The sequence below is a fragment of the Scylla paramamosain genome, chromosome 2 (genome assembly GCF_035594125.1).
Source record: "Scylla paramamosain isolate STU-SP2022 chromosome 2, ASM3559412v1, whole genome shotgun sequence".
Classification (NCBI taxonomy): domain Eukaryota; kingdom Metazoa; phylum Arthropoda; class Malacostraca; order Decapoda; family Portunidae; genus Scylla; species Scylla paramamosain.
The window spans coordinates 14642922-14666668 of NC_087152.1; the positions used below are offsets into that span (position 1 = coordinate 14642922).

The 23747-nt window shown below is 42.0% G+C and overlaps 1 protein-coding gene and 1 long non-coding RNA gene across 2 annotated transcripts in view; both read right to left on the reverse strand.

Annotated features, from left to right (window-relative positions):
* The window catches only part of LOC135106292 (uncharacterized), a 49870-nt gene extending 27922 nt beyond the window's left edge, over positions 1 to 21948 (reverse strand). Inside the window, exon 1 of the long non-coding RNA XR_010271241.1 lies at positions 21573 to 21948. This is a non-coding gene — a long non-coding RNA (uncharacterized LOC135106292). The remainder of the gene's footprint in view (positions 1 to 21572) is intronic.
* Positions 1 to 23747, reverse strand: part of LOC135106218 (neprilysin-2-like) — a 108409-nt gene that overhangs the window by 71668 nt on the left and 12994 nt on the right.

Consider the following 23747-nt stretch of genomic DNA (forward strand, 5'->3'; position numbering starts at 1 on the left):
TTCACTCTCAAGCGAGAACAGTGACGTCAGATCCTACGTAAGTATTCTTACAAGACAGGACAGGACAGGTCGCCATGACAACCAACCAAGCACATGAAAAGAAACAAAAGGTGGTGGCAAGAGGGGCTCAGACATATGTTCAGCCCAGCAACTAGGAACATAAAAAGTACCATAATTTTCGTACATTTCCCGAAGCCAGACAATACACATGCCTTTTCCCAGCACCCGGTAGATGTGAAGGACACACGTGGCAGTGATGGTGGTTATAGTGGTCGTAGTGGTGGTGGTGCGGATACAGGATAGGGTGGCGGCAATGTTGCGTTCCGCGAGCCGCGCGATAAACAAGAATATCCTTGTGTGTACTCGTATTAAAGAAGCGTCTCCCCACTTGGGTTTTTATGTCCACACTTCCACAACGCCTCAGAACCTCCGGCACTCGCTCCGAGCCAAGCCACTCCACGCCACCCCACGCCACGCCACGCCACTTGTGTCTGCTGTTTTTCTCTTTACGAATGACGCACAGAGAGAGAGAGAGAGAGAGAGAGAGAGAGAGAGAGAGAGAGAGAGAGAGAGAGAGAGAGAGAGAAAGCCGTAGCAGTCTGTAATTTGCTAACATTAGTATAAATGACGATACTGTTCCTACTGTTATTGGTACTGTACTGCTATTACTTCTACCATCACAACTACCACGATTTCTAATATCGTCATCACTTTTACTACTCTTACTATCATTCGCAACCCCATGACAAGAATTTTTCTCCTCTTCCTCCTCGCCCTCCTCCTCACCATTCTTAGCTTCATCCCACACAGCAGTAGTTAACATTCCTCCTCTTCTTCCCTTTCTTCCCAGTGCTCCCTGTTCCCTTATTTCTTCCTCTCCTCTCTCTGCACTCAAGGAAGTCAACGTAGCGCACATACAATGGCTTGATTATATTTATGGCGGTCCAGGAAGGCACGAGAGCTACTTTGCTCATTGAAGAAACGCTTATCTCATCAGTGGTAATACAGCACGTGAGTCGCCGCGTACGCACACACATTAGGTGAATGACAACTACCAAAGAAAATGATAAAAGAAATTACAAAAAAGTCTTCGTGTCTCCGTGAGTTTGTGGGTTCTTTTTGTTTGTCTGTGTGTCATTTCCTGTGTTTCTTTCTGTTGCTGTAGATTCATTCTCTCTCTCTCTCTCTCTCTCTCTCTCTCTCTCTCTCTCTCTCTCTCTCTCTCTCTCTCTCTCTCTCTCTCTCCTGACACACTTTACTGCGCCACCTTTGCCCACCACGTACACACGCTTTCTAAATGAATTTTCCTAGTCCAGTTTCATTTTACTTTCTCTTTTCACTAACGTATTGCAAAGGAATGTACAACTCATGATCAGCTGAATACTACCTATTTTTTTCATGCTTACTGCGCGTCATAAGAATATAATACAAGCACACAGACTCATTTTCTCTCGGTAGAATTCAAGAGACGTGTGTTAAGAGACGAGGTAAGGAATGGCCACAACTTTTACATGCTACAGATACGATTAAAGCGGTGACCGTGTACTTAATTTTCTACACTGTCAAGTCGAGTCGAGATCTTAAGAATAAGGTTTTAATGTTAAATGAAGAGATAGTAGTTTGGTGTGTATGTGTGTGTGTGTGTGTGTGTGTGTGTGTGTGTGTGTATATATATATATATATATATATATATATATATATATATATATATATATATATATATATATATATATATATATATATATATATATATATATATATATATATAATTTATTTATTTATCTATCTCTGTGAGGGCGTTGGCAGGAGGTAGGAGATTGGAGAAAGTACTCTCTCTCTCTCTCTCTCTCTCTCTCTCTCTCTCTCTCTCTCTCTCTCTCTCTCTCTCTCTCTCTCTCTCTTTCTCTCTCTCTCATAACCACTTATGCGCTTCAGAAAACCAGTTACGGTGACGAAGTTGGATCGAGTCTCCGTTACTGGAGCCCTTCACTGCTGCCTCGCCCGCTGCACAAGATTCCTAGAACCACGTGCACAGGAGCGGAAGGAAACAAAGCAAGAAGACGAGCTGGTAACTTGCAATGTTTTGAAACGCTTCCGACTCTGGACTATTTTCAAAGAGCACAGGGTTGATTTTCCACCTCTTTCGTTTTCTTAAGAGTGTAAATATAGTGAAACTATTCATGCTCTTCATGTATTGGTAAAACGAGTAAATGGGTTGTTTTTATGAAGATTTAAGCTGTCACCGCTACACGTGCTATTCTTATTCTGTTTATACACCTTTAATCAGGTTGTTAGTGCTCCGTTAATAGGAAGCTTTTAAAAGGAAGATTAGACATATGAATGAAGATGACAGGTGGAAATGAGTAGGTATCTTTTACACAGGGACTGCCACGTGTAAAATCTGATGATTTCTTGCAGCTTCAGTGGAAGTGTTACCATGTCCTCGGGTGGCAAAAATTACAATGGTAGACTTGTGTTCTCATGTTTTCATGTTCGCCGCGCCAAGGGTCTGCTATATTACACTGATGCGCATGTAGGGAGACTATTAGAAAGATATTGTAGACATGTCTTATTTTATACGTGAAGGAAACACATCAGACCCACTCCCATACGCCAAAAAAAAAAAAAAGTGAAGAATTTAAAGAAAAGTTACATAAAGTAAATACTGTTTTTCCCGAGGGTTAGGTTATAAAAGATGTTCAGATTCACTCCTTAACCTTAGTTTACTTCGAAAATTTAATTTAATTTAATTTACATAAGATTTATTCTCTCTCTCTCTCTCTCTCTCTCTCTCTCTCTCTCTCTCTCTCTCTCTCTCTCTCTCTCTCTCTCTCTCTCTCTCTCTCTCTCTAATTTGTTTTTTGCTCAAACTTTATTTCCCTTAAACAAACTCTCTAGAATACTTCCTTAATCATTTCTAAAAACACAATTGATGAAAACAAGCACAATGGACAGGAAAAAAAAACGATTTTTTTTTTCTCGCCCTGAATTTGTTTTTGCATTTCATCTGTTTTCCTTTGTACATAGAAAAAAAAAAACTAGAGCTTCCTTAATCACCTCTAACCAAACGATGGAAGATAAGAGGATAAGAAATACTACAGCACTACTTTCACGTCCGGATACATTTATTTGGTGCACACTTCCCAATGTTTACGTTAAAGCGAGGGAGGCTGTTAGGAGTGTGAACTCTGTTATTAAGAAATGTGCTGTATTCGCATGTTTGTTGTGCCACTTACTCGTTACAGTTATGGTTTCACAACTACATGAGCCACACCTAGCAACACATGCCTTTGTTTCTCACGCACACATCCCCGTCAGGAAAACAACACCTGGTATTACTTGAGAACTTGAGAACATAAGGGAAGTTGCAAGAAGCCACGAGGCCTATCCTTGGCAGTCCTAATATCAAACTTAATATTTGTGTCCACCTATCATCCTCATTCATAAATCTATCTATTCTACCACTATATTTAAGAACCCAATCGTTCCTATCTCTTTTAAAAATATAACTTTTTTTTTTTTCAAGCTTGAACGCATTATTTCCTGTACTATTCCGATTTTTTTTCTTGTCATTATTACGTTATCACCTGCTTCGTTAGGTCATGAGACCGGTGCAAGGTGTAGGCTTAGGAATGTGAGAGGACGATGCAAAGGAGATAAGAAACTTGCTTCGAGATAAACTGTATATGCTTGCCATTCTACCCATTCTTTCTTTCTCTCTCTCTCTCTCTCTCTCTCTCTCTCTCTCTCTCTCTCTCTCTCTCTCTCTCTCTCTCTCTCTCTACTCCGGCCATGATCTTCCAGCACTTCTTAAAGTTTTCCTTCTATTTTTGCAGGGGCGATATTTAGGCATCCTCAGTAATGTTTTCTTCAATTACATGACACAGCGGTCCACGGTAAGGCATGACACGGTTATTTTTTTTCTCAGAGCAGGATTTGTGGTGCGTATGTAGTTTTTTGCTGAGTATCGTAATACTTATTCTTATTTATTCTTATACACAGCCCATCCTCTCTCTCTCTCTCTCTCTCTCTCTCTCTCTCTCTCTCTCTCTCTCTCTCTCTCTCTCTCTCTCTCTCTCTCTCTCAGCGCCCATCACGTGACCTACCATGCGATCCCAAGGGTATAGGAAGGTCTAAACAGATAAACCGAAATACACACACACACACACACACACACACACACACACACACACACACACTTCTCGGGTTGATGTTGGTTATAACTATACTCTTTCACTAACCCTGTTACATTAAGTCTGCCATCCGTGGACACGCAAACATGGTAACACTGCCACGGACTGATGGTCTCATTCAGCAAATCGGTCTATGTATTCATGTCTTGTTTCGAAACGTACTGCAAATTTACTTCACTCCTACCTAACCAGTGACTGAATTGCAAAATAACAGATTAACTTTTTTTTTTTTGGGAAAGCACAGTACCTTATGATTAGGTACAAGTTTGGGTGGAAATAGCGTTTTAGTTTGCCTCACGCTTCAAAACAAGATAGAAAGTCGAAGTTAAATAGTGTGTGTACATTCCGCACTTCTTTTGTTTATCTCTAGTTAATGTTGTCGTGTTCTCAGACAGCAAAAATTACTATGGTATACTTAAATGAAACATAGTATATAGTGCCTACAATTTCCAATACATCTAGTATAACCTGAGTGGCTTATAAGAGCATCCAAATGAGAAAAAGTGAAAGGGGGAAAAAAAAAAAAAAACACTTCAACCTCCATCTTTACCGAGTTCCTAAATGTTTACAAGTGAAATTTGTGTGCTTGTGAAGATGACGTGCAGGAAAAGAGAAGGGCTTTGGATAGCAAGGTAGGAGAGGGAAAAATAGGGAGGAATGAGGAGGGAAGATGAAATTGGTGAGAAGCGTGAGACGGAGGGTCTATTTATTATTCTTTTGGGGAATTTTTGTTTGTGTGAGTGGGAATTATTGGGGAAAAAATGTGGAAAGAGAGAGAGAGAGAGAGAGAGAGAGAGAGAGAGAGAGAGAGAGAGAGAGAGAGAGAGAGAGAGAGAGAGAGAGAGAGAGAGAGAGAGAGAGAGAGGCAGGAAGATAGACAGCACAAGCAGACAGACAGTACTGGCAGTCATGCAGACATACTAGCAGATTGAAAAAAGTGGTGAACGTGAACAGAAACAAGAAAGTAAACAAAATCAATCCCCTTGAACAAACATAAACAGTTAAACAAACAAAATAAATAATTGGTAGACAGAAACAACACACACACACACACACACACACACACACACACACACACACACGGCGCTTAGGAGGAAGGAGGTAAGCCCCAGTGAAAAGGGACACAAGATGAAAAGACACGTGCTTTTGTCCTGTAGTGTGTGTTATAGGTTTTCATCAGAGTTTCCCAGCGCCTGCGGGAGATGAGCCCGGAACACCCTCACTCAAAGGAACCCTTGCTGGAGGCGTGAAATTGAAATAAAATGACGTGGACTGTAATACTCTTTAAGATATATACGTAGGAGGTAACCACAAGCGTTTTCCTTTAACTCCTTTCTCTCTCTCTCTCTCTCTCTCTCTCTCTCTCTCTCTCTCTCTCTCTCTCTCTCTCTCTCTCTCTCTCTCTCTCTCTCTCTCTCTCCGTTTTCTGTGTACATAACTGAGTCCGTCTGGGTTTGTGTTTACCTTCTTTTTTCGTCTCATTAGTTGGTTGGCAAGTCTGCCTGGCTGTCACTTCACTTTCTTTAACCTTTTCTTAATGTTTTCTTTTTTTTTCCGCCCTCGCTTTATCCACCTATTCTTCCTATCTATACCTCCTGTTCTTTCTTTTACCTAATGTTTTCATCGCTCATCTGTCTTGTTATTTTTACACTTCCAGCTTCTGTCCTTTGTGTGTTTGATTCCCTTCACTTCGGTTCTTCATATTTTGTTGCTGGGCACCGTGTTTACACAGTACTGGTAGTTTAACCTTGCATGAGTCGCCAAATATGTGCTCACTACGGCCTTGACACCTCCGCTCCTAACAACGAGGTCATTAGTGAAGCACAGGCTTTCACTGGATCGGAAGGCTTGTCTTAATGCAATTACACATATTTCTGTACGTGTCTGCTGATTCTTTATTTCGAGGCCACTCAGCGGGGTAGGATGGATGAGCATAAGTGAAAACAGGTAGGCATATTTTATACAGGGACTGCCACATGTAGGTCTGATGATTTCTTTAAGTAAAGGAGACTACGAGTTGATAAGTCAAATTCAATCTCTCATGTGTGTTCTTTTCTCAGTAATGACGCAGAAACCTTGTTAAAACTATTTAAAATCACGAATACTCTTAAAAAAAAACTACTACAGCCTACAACAAGTGAGTCTACGTAGATGACACGTGGAAATGATTGAGAATACGGACCAACAAGGACGGTGCATCATCTGAAACCCAATAACGAAGAGTGACTGAGACTGTGCCGCGGTAATTGCATCTCTGGAGACGACAATAGCGCCGTGGAAGACTAGCGGCAAGGCAAATATACATGCAGCGCCACCTCAAGGGATAAATAACCACCATCGGTAAATAAGCAATGGTAAAATTAAAGACAAGAGTGATGATTTCCTTTTCCAACACAAGGAAACACAATGGCATCCCTAAGATAATAACAATGTAATAAATAATAAGGTTGCAGAGCCATGGGAAGGAATCCAATAACCTTCCCCACTCACTTTCACTGCCGTAAGAGTTTTCCTTCAATTCTTAAGGCTGATCAGCTGCGAATCTATCGATTGTAAGGTTTTATTTTACAAGTTGATCAGACAGGTTGTGGAAATGCATAACACGGGAGTGAGTGCAGCAGATGACTAGGCTTATCACTCTTTCTTTCTCTCTCACGCTTATATACTTTCCTAGACTTGTGATTAAGATAATATATACCTGCCTTCGTTTTCCAAGTTTCTTTACTGTACTAGGTTTGTTACTATAAGTGTATCTTCTTTGTTTTTTTACTTATATTTACTTTTCTAGGCTGAAAAGAGTATGAAATGTTTGAGAATATAATCAAGGGTTCTGTTTGATCACTGTCAAGAATCATAAGCACTCCTGAAAAGCCTGTTATGGGTGATGTGCATAGATGAGATGTTGAAATGTTTGAAAATATAACAAGGGCGGTGCATTATTACTATCTAGAACCATAAAAAAAAACACTTGAAAATCCCTAATAACTTCCAGTAAAGCTGTTAAGAGTGGTCTACGTAGATAAGACGCTGAAATGTTGGAGAATATGAACCAAGGCCAGTGGATCATCTCAAACCGAATAATGAAGAGTAGTTTTCATACCCGCTAACTTTATAAAATTCTTAAACTCTATTACAAGACAATTTCACAGCACTAAAGCATCTCGGTATTCGCTAACTGTCACAAACCTCTAAGCTGTGAACATCACTCCTAACCTTACGACACTCAGCAAAACCCATATACATTAACCCAACAAGCCCCGGTCCAAGGCAACACGATACTACACTCCGCACACTCGCTAACCTTTACACACACACACACACACACACACACACACACACACACACACACATATTTTGGGGAAATCTCTTAACATTACGCGCAAAAAGGATCCTCATGCAAATCCTGATCATTTACCTCGCCGTGCGTGGCGTGGCGTGGAGCGAACAGTGAAACAAACACCCGAGGCATTTATCGTGGATTTCATCAGGAGCAGCAATGCCTGGGTGGTGCGGGAAGATGAATGAGCTCTCCACCAGGCACTGTTTTGGGGAAGGTCACCTGAGTCGCCTCATTAGTTACTCTCGCAAACCCGGTGCCTCTGCGACCTACGTAGAATTTGCGTCCTAGCGCTTAATACAGGAACGAAAGGCTTTGATCTCTGTTCCCAGCCACGCCAGCACGCCATGCACGCCCAGTCACCGTGTACTTGTTTACCCTCACGCATTCATACCAGCCCAGGTGAAAAATGGGTATCTGATGATGGACTAACTTTTCATCTCTTCCCCTTCCTCCCACCCTCACTCAATCCGGCATCTTTCTGCCTCTATCCCCTCCCACACCAGCACACTTAGCCACTCATCTCTCCATCCATCCTTCCTTCCTTCCATCCATCCATCACTTGTTGTTTAGAGAAAGTCAGTGCCCCCAGGTCTGTCTGTCTGTCTGTCAGTCGGTCGGTTGGTGGGTCTCTCTCTCTCTCTCTCTCTCTCTCTCTCTCTCTCTCTCTCTCTCTCTCTCTCTCTCTCTCTCTCTCTCTCTCTCTCTCTCTCTCACTCTCTCTCTCTCTCTCTCTCTCTCTCTCTCTCTCTCTCTCTCTCTCTCTCTCTCTTTCAGTTCATCGGATAAGTTTCGATCTTAAATAACAATAACAAATAACAGCAACTACTACTACTAGTACTACTACAAGTTTTTTTTTGTAGGACACCGGTCAAGAGCAACAAAAAAAAAAAAAAAAAAAAACTGAGATGCCGGTCCCGAATAGGATCCGAAGTGGTGATCAAAAATTGATGGATAAGTGTCTTCAAACTTCCCTCTTGAAGGAGTTCAAGTCATAGGAAGGTAGAAATACAGAAGCAGGAAGGAATTTCCGGAGTTTACCAGAGAAGGGGATGAATGATTGGGAATACTGGTTAACTCTTGCATTAGAGAGGTGGACAGAATAGGGGTGAGAGAAAGAAGAAAGTCTTGTGCAGCGAGGCCGCGGGAGGAGGGGAGGCATGCAGTTAGCAAGATCAGAAGAACAGTTAGCCTGAAAATAGCGGTAGAAGATAACAAGAGATGCAACATTCCGGCGATGAGAAAGACTGAAGACAGTCAGTCAGAGGAGAGGAGTTGATGAGACGAAAAGCCTTTGATTCCAGTCTGTCTAAAAGAGCGTTATGAGTGGAGCCCCCCCCAGACATGTGAAGCATACTCCATACATGGACGGATAAGGCCCTTGTAAAGAGTTAGCAGCTGGGGGGTGAGAAAAACTGACGGAGACATCTCAGAACACTCAATTTCATAGAAGCTGTTTTAGCTAGAGATGAGAGGTGAAATTTCCAGTTTAGATTATAAGAAAAGGACAGACCGAGGATATTCAGTGTAGAGGAGGAGGCTAGTTGAGTGTCATAGAAGAAGAAGGGATAGTTGTCTGGAAGGCTGTGTCGAGATGATAGATGGAGGAATTGAGTTTTTGAGGCATTGAAAAATACTAAGTTTGCTCTGCCCCAATCAGAAATTTTAGAGAGATCAGAAGTCAGGCATTCTGTGGCTTTCCTGCGTGAACTGTTTACTTCCTGAAGGGTTGGACGTCTGTGAAAAGATGTGGAAAAGTGCCGGGTGGTATCATCAGCGTAGAAGTGGATAGGGCTAGAAGTCAGGTTTAAAAGATCATTGATGAATAATAGGAAGAGAGTGGGTAACAGGACAGAACCCTGAGGAACACCACTGTTAGGAGAAAAACAGTGACCGTCTACCATAGCAGCAATAGAACGGTCAGAAAGGAAACTGGAGATGAAGTTACAAAGATAAGGATAGAAGACATAGCAGAGTAGTTTGGAAATCAAAACTTTGTGCCAGACTCTATCGGAATCTCTAAAAGACGATGACCAAGACTCAGTAAGGAAAGCCAGAAGATCACCAGTAGAGTGGCCTTAACGGAACCAGTACTGGCGATCAGATAGAAGGTTGTGAAGTGATAGATGTTTAAGAATCTTCCTGTTCAGAATAGATTCAAAAACTTTAGATAGGCGGGAATTTAAAGCAATAGGACGGTAGTTTGAGGGATTAGAACGGTCACCCTTTTTAGGAACAGGCTGAATGTAGGCAAACTTCCAGCAAGAAGGAAAGGTAGATGTTGACAGACAGAGATGAAAGAGTTTGACTAGGCAAGGTGCAAGCACGGAGGCGCAATTTCGGAGATCAGTAGGAGGGACCCCTTCCGAGGGTTTAGGCCAGCGAGGGCATGGAAAACATCATTGCGGAGAAGGATTTTAATAGGTAGCATGAAGTAGTCAGAGGGTGGAGAGGAGAGAGGAACAAGCCCTGAATCGTCCAAGGTAGAGTTTTTAGCAAAGATCTCAGCGAAGAGTTAAGTTTTAGGGATAGATGTGATGGCAGTGGTGCCATCTGGTTGAAATAAAGGAGGGAAAGAAGAAGCAAAGTTGTTGGAGATGTTTTTGGCTAAATGCCAGAAGTCACGAGGGGAGTTAGATCTTGAAAGATTTTGACACTTTCTATTAATAAAGGAGTTTTTGGCTAGTTGGAGAACAGACTTGGCATGGTTCTGGGCAGAAATCTAAAGTGCATGAGATTCTGGTGATGGAAGGCTCAAGTACCTTTTGTGGGCCACCTCTTTATCATGTATAGCACAAGAACAGGTTGTGTTAAACTAAGTTTTAGAAGGTTTACATCGAGAAAAAGAGTGAGGGATGTACGCCTCCATACCAGACACTATCACCTCTGTTGTGCGCTCGGCACAAAGAGACGGGTCTCTGTCACGGAAGCAGTAGTCATTCCAAGGAAAATCAGCAAAATACCTCCTCAGGTCCCCCCAACTAGCAAAGGCAAAGCGCCAGAGGCACCTCCGCTCAGGGAGATCCTGAGGAGGGATTGGAGCGATAGGACAAGATACAGATATGAGAATGTGATCGGAGGAGCCCAACGGAGAAGAGAGGGTAACAGCATAAGCAAAAGGATTAGAGGTTAGGAAAAGGTCAAGAATGTTGGGCGTATCTCCAAGATGGTCAGGAATACGAGTAGGGTGTTGCACCAATTGCTGTAGGTCATGGAGGATAGCAAAGTTGAAGGCTAGTTCACCAGGATGGTCAGTGAAGGGAGAGGAAAGCCAAAGCTGGTGGTGAACATTGAAGTCTCCAAGAATGGAGATGTTCACAAAAGGGAAGAGAGTCAGAATGTGCTCCAGTTTGGAAGTTAAGTAGTCAAAGAATTTTTTATAGTCGGAGGAGTTAGATGATAAATTTAGTTTGAGAGTGACTCTGTAGTCGTAGCCAGATGGTGGAAGACTCAGAAGATTCAAGAGAGTGGGTACGAGAGCAGGTTAAGTCGTTGCGCAGATAAACACAACATCCAGCTTTGGAATGAAAATGAGGATAGAGAAAGTAGGAGGGAACAAAAAAGAGGCTAGTGTCAGTTGTCTTAGACACCTGTGTTTCAGTGAGGAAAAGAAGATGAGGTTTAGTAGAGGAGAGGTGGTGTTCTACAGATTGAAATTAGATCTAAGAACGCGAATGTTGCAGAAATTAATAAAGAAAAAGTTGAGGGGGTGTCAAGACACTTAGGGTCGATACCAGAAGAGCAGTCCGACCTAGGGACATTTGTGGCCCCCTCCCCAGATGGGGACTCCGAGGCTACTACTACTACTACTACTACTACTACTACTACTACAACTACCACCACGACTACCACTATCACCAACATCACCACCAATATCACCATCACCTAATAACAGAAACTCGCACTAATGAAGAGAGGAAGCTACACTGCGACATTCAACAAGCAAAAACTGGCGTGCTCTGGTTCTCCTTGCCTGAGTGCAGTGACACGGGCGGTTCAGTGTGCTAAGTGGAGCAAGAAAATGTAGAAGAAAGGCTAGATAATAAGTTGGCGATGGATTGCATGAAGAAAAGAAGAAGAAAAAAAAATGACTGACGCGGTAATGTGATGTTAGTAGCGTTGATGGAAGTGGTTCCCGTCAAGTATGTTAGGAAGAATAAAAAAAAAAAAAAAATAAGAGGGACGGAAGTGTAAAGAAAGAAAAAGAAGGAAGCCGGAAGAAGAAGAAGAAGAAGAAGAAGAAGAAGAAGAAGAAGAAGAAGAAGAAGAAGAAGAAGAAGGAGAAGGAGAAGGAGAAGGAGAAGAAGAAGAAGAAGAAGAAGAAGAAGAAGAAGAAGCAGAAGCAGCTTCAAGAAGAAGAAGAAGAAGAAGAAGAAGAAGAAGAAGAAGAAGAAGAAGAAGAAGAAGAAGAAGAAGATGATGATTCACAAATGACATGTTTGCGATAAACACGAAACTCCAAAAAAAAAAAAAGAAAAAAGAAAAAGAAAGCTCACTAGAAACAAGTCATGTTAGTGATGATAGTGACGGTGGTGGTGGTGGTGGTGGTGGTGGTGGTGGTTGTGGTGGTGGTGGGGTCAGTAGTTCCTCTTTGGTCCCAGTATCTACCTCTCTCCCGCGACCTAATTCCCTCAGGGTGACGCCTCTTTCCCCATGTAGTTACTTTCCACTTTTCCGTTTCTCATTTATGTCAGTCCCCGTGCCTCGCTGTGACCGTGCCACATCTCGACACCCCACGGTGACTGAGTGAAAAAAAAAAAAAAAAAAAAACGGCAATTTCTCGCAGCCTGAACTGAGATGACCCTGTAACCTATCCCCCTTTCCCCTTATCCCCTACAACCTTTCCGCGCGCTGTTGCTGCTCTTGCATCTTCCGCTCGGGTGGCGCTTGGGTGGGCTCAGAAGGACCGGTTTATTACGGAACTGATCCACCCACCTGCATGTGGATGACACTCGCAGGTAGGTTACTAAGCCAGCGAGCTCTCCTCTCTTCACCCCTCACTCACTTCTCGCTAGGCTTAGATTTGTACCTTGCTTCTTGCTTGTACTTTCTCTATTCACGTTCTACCGGGCGAGAGATAAGAAACCAGGGTGCACTTAGAAAGAACTGCAGTGTGACCTAGTGGCCTTGAGCCTCAGGACGGTGACCCCGAAACACTGAGAGAGAGGGAGGGAAGGAGGGAGGGACCGAATAGCGTCCCCGCCCACGTACTTTCAAACGTGATCCGGGTTCCCTACTTTCCAACAACAAAGAGAGCGACAGACTCAACACAAAGTTTGCTTACACATGATCATTGGGTGGGGAACAAATGCATTTCTAAACGGACAAACAATATCACTTTAAATGCTTTCAAATGTGATCCGTGTCCCTAACTTTCCAACGACAAGAACAACCTTTGCTTCATACGTCACATAAATATTGGGTTAAGGAGAAATGCGGTCATGAAGATTCAAACACACAAAGAATATTATTTTAAATGCTTAAAAACCTGATCCGGGTTCCTTACTTTCCAGCGACAGAAAAAGGAAGAACTGAACACAAACTTTACTTAACAAGTCATGAACAACGCAGATTGAGAAACACGTCCTTTGATTACCGAGCTGAGCAGACACTGGCTCGTAAAGACCCAGGCAATCATAAGTAGACATGCAGTACGCTAAACAAGATTACAACACAACACTGGACACACTGACGCCACAAAAGCAACACAAAGAGAACGAGACGAGTGTTTCAGAGCTAAATGGACGAGTGGCGGTTAAGGGAGAGGCGTAATAGGCATATCTACACCATCATACCGTCGATAAAAATACAAGAGACCTACGTAGTCAATCGCGCGACAGGCTGGAGACGGACTGTCCCGACCAGGGCAGGGAAGCAGCAGGGGGCGAGACGTCCGCGATTACATGATCCATATTTTGAACCATTTTGCTCTCTCGTGCAGAATATATATATATATATATATATATATATATATATATATATATATATATATATATATATATATATATATATATATATATATATATATATATATATATATATATATATATATATTTTTTTTTTTTTTTTTTTTTTATTAATTAATTTTTTTTTTTTTTTTCAGAGGCTCTAGAGATCAATAGTTAAGTTTTTTTTTTCATTGATGATGCAGAAAATTTGCTAAACTACCACTAGACGTGTACGATTACAAGTTTTTATTTCGAATCTTTTAATCTCTCGCAAGGAATATTTTTCAGAAGTTCTAGAGATCAGTAATTCAGCTCTTGTATGTTTTCTTCATTGGTGATACACCAAATTTGTTAAACTATTACTAAGCGTCACTTTTTTTTCAAACACTTCGCTCTCTCGTAAGGGATATATATATTTCTTAAAGATCACAGGGGTGTTTAATCCGGCTCTCGTATGTGTTTTCCTCGTTGATGATTCAGAAAATTTGTTAAACTATCACTAGAATTATGAAAACAACCTTGAAAAACCCGAATTACTTCCACTCCAGTCTGTTAGAAGCAGTAAAGGCAAGACGCAGAAATATTTAAAAACACGATCCTTTTCTTAACACTTCTACACATTTTTTGCCTTCCCAGTGCAACGCCTCTCTTCACTCATAAGAACACTAAAAACCAACAGCTCCAAGGAATCTGTGAATGCACGTACGCTTCACCATAGTTTATAAAAGTTGTAGGATAGAAAAAAGCGGAGACACGGCGGCGGTAAGTGGGGAAGCACCCTCCGCCACCACACTCAAGTTACTCACGGTTGACCCTTATCCATTATATATTTGAGGGCGTCTTTAGGGGGCCTGACAGTCACGGGCCTCAGATATTACAGCACACCAGTAGTACCAGCCAATGCGTGAAGAGTGTATCGGAGGGGAGGAGGAGGGGAGAGGGGGAGGGAGGGGAGAGGCTGTGGATGGAGTGAAGAATTGGTAAAGAGGTGGTTCGTGAAGGGAGTTTGATTTTAAGAATGTTTCAAAGTACAGGCAAGAGGCAACGGTTCCAAAATTATTGCCTCGCCTTAATTTAGTTCTAGAATATAAACAAAAAATAGCATAAAGCATAACTCAACGGGTGTATGTAAATAGAATAACGGAACAAAGTCCAGATAATTCAAGTAAGGAAGAGAAAACGAGGGAGAAGGCGAGGCAAGGGCGAGTCTTTGGCTAAATAGACGGATTTATTAAGATGATTGTGAGGGTCGCTGTTATGTGGCAAGGAGAGGAGGGAGATGGGGAGGAGGGAGAGGACCTAGCAGAGAAACAACGGCAGCAGAAGCTATGACCAGGGAGGAGAGGGGAGGAGAGGAGAGAAGAGAGGAGAGGGAGGAGAAAAGGGACAATCCATCGTCTCGTTGCGCCACATCGTAAGGGTGGAGTACGACCTTTCTTAGCGCAAATGCAAGATACAAGTACGTCTATACCTACACACCTATAGGATCTCTTCAAGGCTTCTCCACCTCCTCTTCCTCCTCCTCCTCCTCCTCCTCCTCCTCCTCCCCCTCCTCCTTCTCCTCCTCCCGCTGAGTTATAACGGCTTCACATCCACCGGCGCTTTCACCTGCCCCCGTCGCCGGCTGTCTCCTCTACAACCAGCCCTCACTCCACCTGTTGCCGCTGACCTAGTGTTGTACAGTCACGTTCCGCACCGCCTCGCCTCCCGCAAAAGCTTTCGTCTTTTCCTCCCCGCTTTTCCTGACGCGGCGCCGTGCCAAGTAAACAGGACAGCTCTACATCTACGCCAGCATTCTTACATCTCTCTATCAATCAACATCCACAACAGCTTTCTTACGATTATATGTAATTTCTGTCTTACGTAACCGTCTCCATAAACGTCTGTATCGTCATCTACTTTTTTTTTTCCCTTGACTGTCTTCCCCCTCCTCTCTCTCTCTCTCTCTCTCTCTCTCTCTCTCTCTCTCTCTCTCTCTCTCTCTCTCTCTCTCTCTCTCTCTCTCTCTCCACCATTTTTATCGCGACTTTCTCTCTCCCTTTCCCTCCCTCCCCCTCCTTAACCCTTTATCACCTCTTAACCTACAATTTTCGCCCGATAAAATCTGAGGAGTCTCAAATTTACATATTACCGAGTCGTCCGTCCAATGAACTCGGGGAATATTGAATTCATAAAAACTGGAAAGGATTCGCTAACGTGTCTCTCCTCGACTGTGCACGGCCGAGGGTGTGCTTCGTCCCCTTGTGTCACACTTCAAGACGTAATAAAGACACGTGGCGAGGTGCTGAAGTCTCTCCTACAGGGATGACTTCTTTTTCTTCTTCCTGCTTCTCCTTCTTCCATTTTTACATTCCTATTTTTCTGTGCGAGGTCTTAAGTCTTTTCAAGGAGCAGTGACCTTGTGACTTTTTTACCTTTTCTTCATTTAATCTTGGTAGCCTTTTTCTTTTTTATCTACATTTTTCTTTTTCTAAATGTAATGGGAGTGTTTCAAGATTCATTATTTAGTAGTGTGGCTTTTTTTTTCTTTTTTAGGTTTGTTCATCTTCGTATTTTCTTACGTGATGTCTTTCCCAGAGGAGTGAGTTTTTTCTTTAATTTCATCTGGAGTTTCCTTTTCCTTTCCTCTCTCTTCTTTTTAAAGATCACCTTCCCATTCAAGAATGGAGGAAATTCTATTTGTAATTTAATGATTTTATTTATTTATTTTTTTGTGAAGGAGAGCTATACTAGAAAATCATCTTAGAAAGGTGGTAATGTATACACAACTCCACCCCCTTTTCTCTCTCTCTCTCTCTCTCTCTCTCTCTCTCTCTCTCTCTCTCTCTCTCTCTATTATATTCACATATTTCCTCTCCTCAACACCCTCCTGCGTCACCTGCCCACTAATGAAGTTGCCAGCCCTCTCCTGGCCTCATCTTACCCTCACCGGGCCTTGCTCCTGCATAGCCTCTCTCTCTCTCTCTCTCTCTCTCTCTCTCTCTCTCTCTCTCTCTCTCTCTCTCTCTCTCTCTCTCTCTCTCTCTCTCTCTCTCCTTCCTGTGTAACTTTCTCCTCTTGCCCTTCCTCACCTTAACCCTTCACGCCACTTTGCCTTCCCTTCGCCACCTGCTTTCCGCTTCATATTTCATTATGTTCCGATAGACTCTTTCCCATGTTAACGTAAACCTGTCCTTCTGTCACTCTATCTCCTCTCCTTCATTAGTGTCATGTCGCCGCAACAAGATTATAATAGATAGGGAGAGAGAGAGAGATGTACTGAAACCATATTCTGAAACATTTCTGTGATACACACCGACTACGGATTTTTAATGTTTTACTGACCAAATGACACATTAACAATGTTTCTACATTATTAACAGGAGAGACACTCTTGAGCACCCAGGTAAAATAATCTGTGGCCTTTGAAAATGGTCGTGATGAGAGAGCGAAGCATTTCAGAATACGAACCTTGAGTTTCTCGCGGCCTCACGGGAATGATGATATAGGGAGGAAGCGTGAAGATGCATCGTGAAAGTGTTAAGATGGTCGGTGTGTGTACTGTGTGGTTCCTTTTTTTATGTGAGAGGGAACTCTGGCCAGAGCAACAAAAAAAAAAAAAAGAAAGGCAGTGAGGGTGTCAGTCCCCGAAAGACTTTACCTTCACCGATTTCCCTCACCAGTGGCGTAACGAAGGTACCATAGATATCGTCACCAGTCCAACCTGAACATCACTAATTTTCCTCATCACCACCGCCACTGAAGCACCACAAATAGTCACCACTACAACCTTACCATAACCGATTTTCCTCATCTCTAGCGTTACTAAACCACCACTAACACCATCACCACTAAAGCCTCACCACCAGCTCCCCTCTCCTCTCCGTTGCCTTGGTTAATAATTGAAGTTAAAAGTAGGTCACAAGTTGAGAGGGTGACGAGGGGTGAAGGAAGGTAGTCAGGCAGGCAGTTTCCCGATAATAACAGGTTTCACGGACCCATTACCTGGACTACACTTGCTAAGAGCCTCTCAACACCTGTGATCAACAATTAACATCACCTCCAGGTAAGGAAAATAGGAAGGTGAAGCCGAAATCACCGCTGCGTTAGAGGATAACTATCTAAGAGAGGGTTTTGTTGTGAGGAAAGGCGATAAAAAGACATGTTCTAGGTTGTGATCAGCATTCTGAGTGTTGTTACGTCTCGTGTTTAACCCCTTCTACCGCTATGGTCACTTCTTAACATGCAGACCACTGTAAAATATTGTTTGTTTGGACATACAAAAAAGAACTATATATATATATATATATATATATATATATATATATATATATATATATATATATATATATATATATATATATATATATATATATATATATATATATATATATATAAGAACCTAATGCAAAATAAAGAGACAAGGAAAAAAACTATGATTATAGGAATTTTTTTTTTTTTTTCAGAATTATAAGGGTTAATGTAATACAGTGGTCTAGACGGTGGGTGTTTGCAGTACATATGCGACACACGTCAGGCAGTGGCAGGTATGTAAGTGGTGCGGAAGACTTTCCTGTTCCTGTATTTTTATTGTTAGTGTCAAGGATATCGGCCAAGGGCAAAAAAGTAATGCATAAAAACACGCTTAGATTCCATAACAAATAAAATAAAATAAAATAAAATAAACCATTAAATAAATATATAAAAAGAAAGAAAGAACGAGCAAATGAACGAACAAAAAAAGAAAAAAAAACATACGAACGAACGAAAAGAGGAGAAAAAATAAACAAACAATAAAAGAGAACCGAGAAAGTCATTTATTTTCTGAGATGTTTTGATGCTCCTTCCTCTTTCGAAACAGTTTAAGTCGCAGGCAGGAGGAAATATAAGAATAAGGAGACAGTTCAAGAGTTTACCAGTGAAAGGATGAAAGAGAGAATATAACTTGGTAAAAAGTAATGTGGAGCTGAAAGTGCCGCATGAAGTGAAGAAAATATGATTGCTTGGGGAAAAAAAAAGCTAACGTGATTCAGGAGGAAAATCTTCAACAAAATCTTTTCCGGCCACCTTTTTTCTTTTTTTTTTTTTTTTCTGATCGTGAAATTGTTTAGAAAATATTTTTAAGAGTTAGAGAGGTATAACACTACACGTCTTGTATATGTTGAAACTGATAAAATGAAATATGTTGCTACGGGGGAAATGTGTCAGATACGAAAGAGTTTGTCGGGATAAAGAGAAAGAAAGAAAGAAAGAGTTAAAAAAATTAAGTCACGTTGGTTTGACAAAAAAATAAAATAAATAAATAAATAAATAAATAAATGAAATAAAAAAAAATAAAATAAATTAATGATAAGTAAATAAATAGAAAAAAAAATAAATGTTGCTTTTGAGACTGATTACGTTACAGATGAGTGAGTGAATGACTGGGTGACTGAGTAAGCGAGCAACTGACTGACTGACTGACTGACTGACGCTGAAGACATAGCATCATAGTTAAGGCATTACTCACTAAAATGGTTTAAAAAATCTAAAATCTTAAATGTTTATGGAACTCTTAATATAAAGCAGTATATTAATCCATAAATTAATTTCTACTCGATTTATGAACATGAAATTAACTGGCCTTTGTGGCATTACTGCTCAGGACAACTGTACTACATGTTTACCTCAATACTTTAGAAAATGCTCGTAAATGTTAAGCAAACACATCGTATCATTCACTCGTACATCTCGCGCATCTCATGCATCCATCTATTGTAAAGCTTAGAAGCGAAATCATCACGTATTCATCAATTGTAAAGCTTCAGCAAACATAAGCATAACCTAACACATCGCATTCATGAACTGCAAACATTCATAGACTAACACTCTTCATGAATGCGAACACACCACGCGAGCATCGCTTGCAAAGCTCAGAAACAAGGACATCACGTATTTCGTCAACTGTAAACCTCATGCACATTCATTATTTCACAAAACTCACAAGGAAACACATCATACTCATAAACCAACATATCATACTCACATCCGTTATAAAACTGAATCGCATTCATTACTTAAAAATTCACAAGCCAACACATCGCATTTATGAGCTGTAACACTCGTAACACATCACGTGTGTATCCGTTATAAAGTTCTTACATATTTCAAGCACATTCATTAGTTGTAAGTCTCTGAAGCAAACACACCCCGCATTCATGAGCTGTAACATTTACAATCTAACATCCTACATGCATTGTTATACATACTCCACCCTTCATGCTCATATCATACACATTCATCAGTTGTAAGCCTTCCACAATTCAGACACATTCACCAGCTGTACTGTAAGCCTTCGCAGCGAACACAATCACGCATGCACAGAGCTGTACAGCTCATTTTCACAGTACAGCTATCCGAGGCAAGACGTGACCTTCTCCGGCTTACGTGGATCACAAAATCGCAACCTTCATCACGGCGCTGGGCCAGTCCGTGCTGCACGACCCGACACCGGATTAATACGTAATTGTGAAGTCAAGGATAATTCAAAGAAAGTTATTTACGTGGTGCTACTTAAAACCACATTGATTTCCATGAGAATCAGCTGTGCTTGACGTAAATGACGATTGTTTAGGTGAAGTTAGATCATTTGAGTTGACCTAACCAAATCTAACCTAGCTTTGTCCACCTCAGAAACTACTAAATTGCTTTGAATTTCATAAGCATCAGTTGTGCTTAACGTAAGCTAGGATGGTTTAGCTTAGGTTAGGTTACGTTACGTTACTTAAGTTAACCTACCCTAAACTAACCTTATTTTATTCAAATCTAATCTATTTTTTTCCTGTTTCAGAAACTGCTTAGAACCTCATGAAGACCAGCCGTGTCTGACATAAGCTAGGATTGCTTATGTTAGGTCTGGATAGGTTAGGTTACGCTACTCGAACTAACCTAACCAAATTTAATATTATTTCATCCATATCTAATCTAAACTAACTTTATCCATCTCATAAGTGACTGGGAAGACTAGTCTTTTTTTCATATAATCCGATAACCTAAGGTAATCTAATCTATAATTTGATTTTCATTTCAAAAGTAACTGGCAAAGCGGCTCTTCATATGATCCAATGTTTCCTTGAAGAAATAGAAATAGTAAACATGAGTGATAATTAGAAGTAGAAATAATAACACTTATGACACATGGTGTTAACAAGCCACCAGCATCCCCATCACTTCTTACGGCATGAGAGAGAGAGAGAGAGAGAGAGAGAGAGGAGAGAGAGAGAGGAGAGAGAGAGAGAGAGAGAGAGAGAGAGAGAGAGAGAGAGAGAGAAAGGAAAAGGAGGAGGAGGAGGAAGTAAGAGGAGGAAGTAAATGGAGAAAGTAGCAGCTAATGGGTCTACGAGGTGAAGAAACTGGTTACCTGTTGAGAGCGAATACTAAAACTTTCTACATAGTAAAATGAGACAATAAAAATAAACAAATAAAATAGAATAGAATAATGGAAGGAAGGACACATAAAACGAAAACAAAATATCGATATTTCAATCTAACCTAAAAGCTGGATAATAGTACAAATACACGAGTACAAATACGTCAGGAGAGTAAGCGGGGAGTAACATACGAGTACACTGCTCGGTCTGAACCACTAGCAGTCTAAAATTTTCATCCCTCCGGCAGCACGAACGCGTCAAATGTCAGGCATCCGTGAAGACTGCCTCATGGAAATGCCACATGAAATGTCGGTCTCAGTTTTCCATTCAGGAAGCTCAAAACTAACAGTACTCTTTTCCCTGAGAGAGAGAGAGAGAGAGGAGAGAGAGAGAGAGAGAGAGGAGAGGAGAGAGAGAGAGAGAGAGAGAGAGAGAAATATTACAACTCTCTCATGCACTCTTGGTTTGAACTTGGCTGATCCGAACAGTCCCAAGTGAGTGGTGGACGCCGCACCTCACCACCACATGGGGGAATGGCCGTCCCCGGTGTGTGTGTGTAACTGCCTGGGTGATTGATTGATAACCAGAACTGAACCACTGCAAACTGTCTCACATCCGCTCTAGTATATCCATCCGCTTCCATCCCCTCTGACACACAACACACACACACACACACACAGGTACAAACACAGACACATGCACTTACTTTTCATCGGAGACACTTCGAGCGCTCGCCAGGGTCATCTGACTCTCCGCCTTGTTGGGGTTAACTCGCACGGGCATTCTTACAAAGGTCAGTTATCAGGGCTCATTTATAAGTTCACTTCTGCTACCCTTCGTCACCAAGATGGCAAACCAGAAGGAAGAAGGAGGAAGCCTTAGCACCTCAGGATACACGGCGCTGGAACGAGAGTTGTGTGCGGGACTCGAGGGAGCGGTGGAGTGTGTGCGTGTGTGTGTGTGTGCGTGTGTGAATGTGTGTAGCGGAGGCGGCGCAACCACCTCTCGTGGTGTCAGCACGCAACTAAAGAGCTGGTTCAGTGCCGACTGTAATATACAGGTGAACGGAGGATCCCCACCCACTTTTCCCATCATGCCCTTCGCTCGCTCTCGCACCTTGCTCCTCCAACGTTCCCAATTTTAATGGCTTTTATGGAGACGTTTGTGAAGCTGATCATTTGTGTCGATGTATGCTCCTCGCCTCATTACTCTGCGCTGTCACTCTTTGTTTTCTCGGTTTTACAAGTTTACAGTGTTTCTCTCTCTCTCTCGTCTCTCTCTCTCTCTCTCTCTCTCTCTCTCTCTCTCTCTCTCTGCTCTCTCTCACACACACACACACACACACACACACACCATCCTCTCTCCCTCCTCTCCCTCCCTCCCTCCCTCAGCACTCCAGGCCAACAACACTCACACAAACAACTACTACTTCATTCACTCCACTCCACGTGTCATTCCACTCATACCCACATACGTATCCCATTTTCAAACAGAGGCATTGTTGCACATGCGTCACTTGTCCTGTAGAACCACGTGATAACCTTGACTACGATGCAAATTACTTATGTTTTCCGAAAATTTGACATTCTCTCTCTCTCTCTCTCTCTCTCTCTCTCTCTCTCTCTCTCTCTCTCTGCTTCGTATTCTTCAAACATATTGCTCTCTCTCTCTCTCTCTCTCTCTCTCGTCAGGACTATTTCTAAATGTCAAAGAGATTGTTAGTCAGATTCTCATGGGCGTTTTTATACTTGATAGTGCATGCAGAGTTCTTATATAACTGTCACTAAAATCAGGAAAACTCGCTTGCAAACCCTAGTGACCTCCATTAGAACCTGTTGCATTTATAGAGATTTGACGGCGAAACTTGTAAGAAAATCTCTCTCTCTCTCTCTCTCTCTCTCTCTCTCTCTCTCTCTCTCTCTAAGATAATAAATAGAAAACCGTAACGGTTAAGATGCACAGCAAGCCTCGCTTTTGTAACCACCCAACTCCTCTGACACTGATTCGAGATCAAGTGAAGCAGAGCTCATTATCACGGTTCAGTGGCTTCTATATACAAGTCATTGGCGGACCTTTGCGTCACTGGTTAAGTGGCGAGGGAAGGGGGGGAGGGGAGGGGAGAGGAGAGAAAGGGAGGGGGAGGAGTGGGGAAAGGGAGAGGGGGAAGGGGGGAGCCATATACAAGGTGACATAACTGATTAATTACGCGTTAACTGCTTGTTACGGTGCACAGGTTACGAGAGAGAGAGAGAGAGAGAGAGAGAGAGAGAGAGAGAGAGAGAGAGAGAGAGAGAGAGAGAGAGAGAGAGAGAGAGAGAGAGAATATGAGAACGTAGTGAAAGAAAGACTAATCATTAATGGAAAGGAGAAGGAACGAGAGGGAGGGAGGGAGGGAGGGAGGGAGGGAGGGAGGGGAGAGAGGGAGGAGGAGCAGGAGGAAGGAACACAAATTATGACTGCAAGAGAACAAAACGACAAAAGGCCTGTTGATCATCACAGTTATTTGTGATAAACTATCCCATCTAATCTAAATTAAGAGATAGAGGAGGAAGAGAAGAGTAAGTTCAAACAACATGAGGAGGAGGAGGAAGAGGAGAGCAGGTTGAAAGAAGAATAAAGAGGAGGAGGAGAAGATGAAAGGGCAAGAGGAGAAGAGGGAGAAGGTGTTGATAGATCAGAAAGATAAGTTGAAAGAAAATAAAAAAAAAATGAAGAGGAAGAAGAGAAATTGAAAGAACAAGGAAAAAAGAAGACGGTAAAGTTAAAAGAACAGGGACAAGTAGGAACAGAACGGGAGAAGGAAAATAGTAGAAAAATTTGTGAAAGAAAGAGAAACAAAAGAGGAAGAAGGAAGAGGATTAAGAGTAAAAAGGGGCGAAGG